Source organism: Lupinus angustifolius, chromosome LG07 (assembly GCF_001865875.1).
Source record: "Lupinus angustifolius cultivar Tanjil chromosome LG07, LupAngTanjil_v1.0, whole genome shotgun sequence".
NCBI lineage: Eukaryota > Viridiplantae > Streptophyta > Magnoliopsida > Fabales > Fabaceae > Lupinus > Lupinus angustifolius.
The window spans coordinates 3,746,662-3,752,847 of NC_032015.1; positions in this window are offsets into that span (position 1 = coordinate 3,746,662).

A 6,186-nucleotide genomic window follows, 5' to 3' on the forward strand; every position below is an offset into this window, starting at 1 on the left:
CATAGTCTTAAACTTTTAGACTCCTAGTTCATAATAGAGTTTATAACTCCTAAGTTTTAAAAATGTATAAGAATCAAAACTATTATATTATAAATCAACCACAATAATATATATATATATATATATATATATATATATATATATATTACTCAATTTAATTTGAATTCGACTACATTAAAAATATAAATTGAAACTCAGTCGAATTCAATTAATTTTTCAAAAGGAATCAAAATCAGTAGTTCTATTTGAGTTTCCAATTTTCTATTTCATTTAATTAAATGTTTAAACTTGATTCAAACACTCCTAATTGTCAATGAAATTTCACATTCTCATAACAAGCACAATAATTGGCTAAGAGTGAAGATAATAGATAATTACATAATGAGATATTAAATGTTCATTTTACAAAGAAAAAGAATAATTATATGTTTAAGGATTCAAACATAAGTTAAAATTGTAAAAATTTAATCTTAATTGCAATGAGCAATATGATAGACAAATGAACTTTAATTTTAATGTTGGCCCGCCGGGCCAGCCCGGCCCTCCATGGCCCGTCTAAAAAACGGGCTTCCGAAACAGGTTGAATACCGGCTTTTGGGCTAAAACCCCAGCCCGGCTTGCTAAAAACACCTATCCGAACCGGCTGGCCTGTCAGGCCAAGCCCATTTTGCCACCCCTAGGGGTAGTTGCCCCTCTCAAATTTTTCTAATAATTATCATAGGATTTTTTTTTTGATATATTTCAAAATTCAACAAAAAACTCAAGAACAAGAGTATAATATAAATGCATTATGAGTATAAAGATTTACACATAATCACTATATCATTTACCATTTATTTAGATTATTTTGTTAAAGAGTTAATGAAAATTAGATATAAATGGTGGATGATGAAATAACAAGCTATAAAATTCATATACCGCTAGTTCATACATTTTTTCTCCAAGAACAATACTTCTAAAAAATCCAATATTCTCTCCAAAACTCTCAACCTCTATGAAGCTTCACTCTCTTGAGTATCACATGTCATATTCCCTGTATCTCTTGTATAACTTCTAATGACTCTTCAACTTAATACATTTAACTTTTACTTTAAAATGTCATATTTACTCTTTATAAGTCAGTTTTCTTTAATTGCTTTTTTCACCGACACATTATCATATGTCTATGAATTCATGACATGATTACTTATGATTTATTTGTTTCTTGCATCAAATTTTATTCATTGGTGTTGTCATTCTTTGTTAGCGAATTATTTTTTAATTGATTAATTTTAATGGGGTTATTCCATTCTCTATATATGTTAGTCTTAATTTTGTTTTCTCTCTCTTTCTATTTTTTTTCTTTATAATTTATAGTTTTCTTTAAAAAATATTTGTATCAATCTCAATCATACAATATTTTGATTTTCTATTTGAAACTTTAGACTCAAATTTGTATTCTTCTGAGTTGAAAATACATATAATATTTATAAGAATTAAGTGCTTAAGAATATTTGGAATTTCGTCATAGATTTATTATGTTAAATTTTCTATTATGTTTCTTGGAAATTTAAACATAAGAAAATACGTTATTTTTATATTTAAAATTTATATATTTTCTAACCCGATTCTATCCATTATTTATGTATAAATTATAATCGTGCCCCCTCTAAAATTGTGGTCAAGATCCGCCATTGGACATGTGCCTAAATTTCTTATACCCTTATGATGAGAAGGTGGATAGTGTTTATTTATTTTGATGTAAAACTAACGTTTTTTATTCATCAACTTACCGTTATTAAAATAATTAAATAAAATAAAAGTGTGTGTGTCTATTTCACTGAGATTTACTTTTTGAACAAATCCAGTTGTATCGTGATCGATTGATAGGAAATATGGAAAGTAGAATGACAAAAGATAATATTAAAATAACCAAATTAACGACAAAAAATAATATTAAAATAATCTGTTTCATTATAAAATATAAAAGAACAATATTATCCTACATCACTTTTTAGGTATAAGCATTGCACGGGTGTATGATTTCATTTCTAATTGTATGTTTTTATAGAAAAATTGTTTTTAGTTAGAGTGTAATATTTATATATTGTCAGTATAAATATTTATACATATTGATATATCATATATTATTTATTTATACTACTTTTATTTAAAAATCAACAATGATTGAATATAAATAATAGATAATGCACTAATATTATAAAAAGTCTTACATTATTGATACATTTATTTTTATTTTATTTTATAAAGTAGCAAATATTTTAGATATGTGGTCACGGCTAGGGATGACAATAAAAACCGAACTTGTGGGTACCCGCCCGAACCGAACCCGAGTTTAATGGGAAAACCCAATGTGATTGTGTTTGGGTTCGGGTTTTACCCTGGTTTAAATTTCAGGTTCGGGTTTGGTATAGCAAATACCCTAACCTGAACTCGCTCAGAAGTAAGGTAATTCAATTTAAAATTGAAATTTCTATCATTTGTCAATTGTTTTTAATTTCTAATTTTACTTTACATATTATTGGATCTTCAAACATAAAAGAAATAAAATCATACAAGAGAAAATAGAAATGTTCGAGAAAAATTACACGAAAATAATATCATATTTTCCTTAATACTTTATCATTTTCGGGTTTATTTCGGGTTCGGAGATGGTATTTTTATTTTCAACCCCGTTGAATTTGTGTTCGTGTTTTGAATTTCGAGTTTGGGTATGTGCAAACCTGACCCCGACCCGTCTCGTTGTCATTCCTAGTCACCGCTGGTCTTGTCCCATTAACTCCACTAGCCAAAATATAATCATGTATAGTTTAAAGCGTTTCTAAGGCATGTTTAATATATATTTTTTAAAATTCATTTTTTCTTTAAGTAGATATTAGTCAATTGAATTAGGCATGTTTTAATATATATCTGTTAAAATTTATTTTTTCTTTCAGGTAGATATTAGTCAATTAAATTAGGCATGTTTAATATATATCTTTTAAAATTCATTTTTTCTTTCAAGTAGATATTACTCAATTGAATTAGGCATGTTTAATATATATTTTTTAAAATTCATTTTTTCTTTCAAGTAGATATTAGTCAATTGAATTAGGCATGTTTAATATATATCTTTTAAAATTTATTTTTTATTTCAAGTAGATATTAGTCAATCAACTTAGTCACATTCAATATATATATATTTTAAAATTTATTTATTCTTTTGAGTAGATATCAGTCAATCGACTTAGGCAGTTCAATATATATCTTTTAAAATTCATTTTTTCTTTCAATTATATATCAGCCAATCGACTTAGACATGTTCAATAAATATCTCTTAAAATTCATTTTTTTATTTTAAGTAAATATTAGTCAATCCACTTAGGCACGTTCAATATATATCTTTTAAAATTCATTTTTTCTCCATCCGAATGGATAATTTCTAATACATCTATGGGATAAACTGACACACATTGAGTACATCCTATACATGTATCATAAATTTTGACTAAATGTGACATGGGATCTATATTAATTTTTGAACATCAAAATTTTTAAATTTTCGATCTAGTAAACTCATAAATAAATTTTATATTTAGATTCCAAATGAATAAAAAATTAATCAGAATCTTAATAATAAAAATGGAAACTTCTGTATCAACTCATAACAAGAAGGCCAAGTGATATTAGTCATGAGACTTTTTTTCTCAGTGTGATATTAGTCATGAGACTTTTTTTCTCAGTGTGATATTAGCATTAAAGTTTCTTACCTTATATAAAATAACGGTGCATAACATGATAATGTACATGTTGAATTATTGTTTATGGATGTCTTTAAACACGGATGTCTTTACTGTCACTTGCTTAGCATAATTGATTTTGTATTTTGAGTAAATACACTAATTATATGAGAAAAAAGATTAATGCACTAACAGTGTAAAAGTTTTTTACACTGTCACTTCATTATCTATTATTCATCTTCAATTATGTTTGACTTTTCACAAAAAGTAATCCAAATAAAGGATGAATGATACTCTGATTATGCATAATTCTTTACATTGTTATTTGATTAATATTACACTCCTAATATATATATGTATGACCTTGACAAACACACACATAAACTGAGTGACAGTAAAGACCAAAATCAATAATTCCATGAAAGGAGCAACCTTGTAAAGACAAAAACACCTTGTATTTTTAGTTAATACACTAATATATATATCTATGGTCCTAGTTATATTAGGAATGGAGCAACCTTGTAAGCTTAAATTTAAAATCAAACACTGCTGCAACATGTTTCATCAAATTTATATAGGAAACAGATTAATTAACAATCAGTTAGGCACTATTTATCAATTTCTGGAATCTAAAATGTTTGTTAATTCTTAGAAATTAAAACACAAGAGAACTATTACCATATTTCTGGGAGCATCATGAATAACTTCAGCAGGTTGATTTGGTTCCTCCCTTGAGGATCATATATATTTTTAATACTAACTCAATGCATTACTTACAATCACTGTTATTAACTCCATTGTTATTTAATGTAACTAATTAGAAAGGTGGTAATAAGATATTTTGTAACATGAGATTGGAGAGTACACCTCGTTTAGTTAAATGGACTTTATAAGTCTGAGAATCATTCAATTCTCTTAAAGAGCAGAATTTTGTTCAAGTTTCCATGAATGAATATTGTATGCTTATCAAAGAAAGGCCCATCAAAGCTAGCACATTGGATCAATCTAGCATGCAAAATGACTCATCAAATATGAATCTTTTGATGGTCAAAATCTAAGAAACATTGTTGTCAATATGTTCATTTCTTCTGCAAACATTTGAACTTTCTAAGCAAAAAAATTGTTAGAGATCTTCATCTATGGATTATTTTGAAGAAGTATATAATTGGACTTGAACACCACATCTTGACCCAAAACTTTAAAATATTGGGTCTATGAGTTCATCCATTTAGATGCTCTTCAATTCATTTATCTCTATATGTGAGACTTTTTCCTTATACCAACTCACTTGGAAAATTCACTATCCTGAAAACAGATTTTGTCTACATTTCGGTACATATGAAGAGGCAACATTACCTGCACTTATATCAATTTAATAAATTTGTTGGTGGCAATTTCCAATATCAAGAACCAAATAATCAAAATACTAATAGCATCTAAAGAAAGAGCATTCAATGGAGTTTGATCGCTACTATGTTAGTATCATTAAATGTCAAAGCAAATGTTCTGTTATGTCAATATGCATTTACCTTGAAAACTAAATGTATGATACAGATGTAAGTAAACTATAACGGGAAACACTTACCAATCTTCCTCTAAACAACTTAAACCAGGCACAAAGGAAACAAACTCTAATGTCAATGAATTTTCTGTTCTGGACATAAGGCATTTCATGTAAAAAGAACATGTTTTTATTAAAATAAGCAGTAGCAGTAAAAAGGCAACAGAAAATTCATATCTATTGCAATCAATCTTATAGACCAAGAAACAGACTAAGTTCAAAGAAACAAATCAGTCATTCCAACTGAGCTACAGTAATATATTACTCTAGATTAAAGCATATAAATACTGTTGTTGAATCATATTATAAATGGTGATAAGCAGGTCAAGAAAGATCTGTCTAATATACTTTAACATCTTCAAAGAAAACTCAACAGGCTTGCAGAACAACCAAGATAAAGTTAGCATCACTAACTTAGCCAAAAAGACTGTTTGCTTTTTCCTTCCCCAAAAAAATGTGAAAGAAACTGATACATAAATAGGTCTAACAAACCTCAGAAATAATAGTCTCATAAAACCCGAGTGATTTACAGAGAGCATCACCTAATAGGCCCGCAATATTGTGATTATGATGACCGCCTTAATTGTATTACACCTCAGTTACAATGTGACTATGAATCACAATGATGTAAGCATTGAGTGCAATATATTTGGACCATATCAGACTACATTATGTCGCACCGAATTCAAAAATATTTCTTAATCACAAAATAATTTACACCACAATAACTACACATTCACGTCACAACACCGAAATCACAATATCTTGCAATCGTGATCACAACTATAATTTAAAACACTTTTCCTCATAAATGATTCTCGGGTCAACAGGTTTATCATCAGATATTTGGGAAACAACCTTTCCAGTTTCCACTATTAAATGCATTGTTAAAGAAGTTTAAAAAAA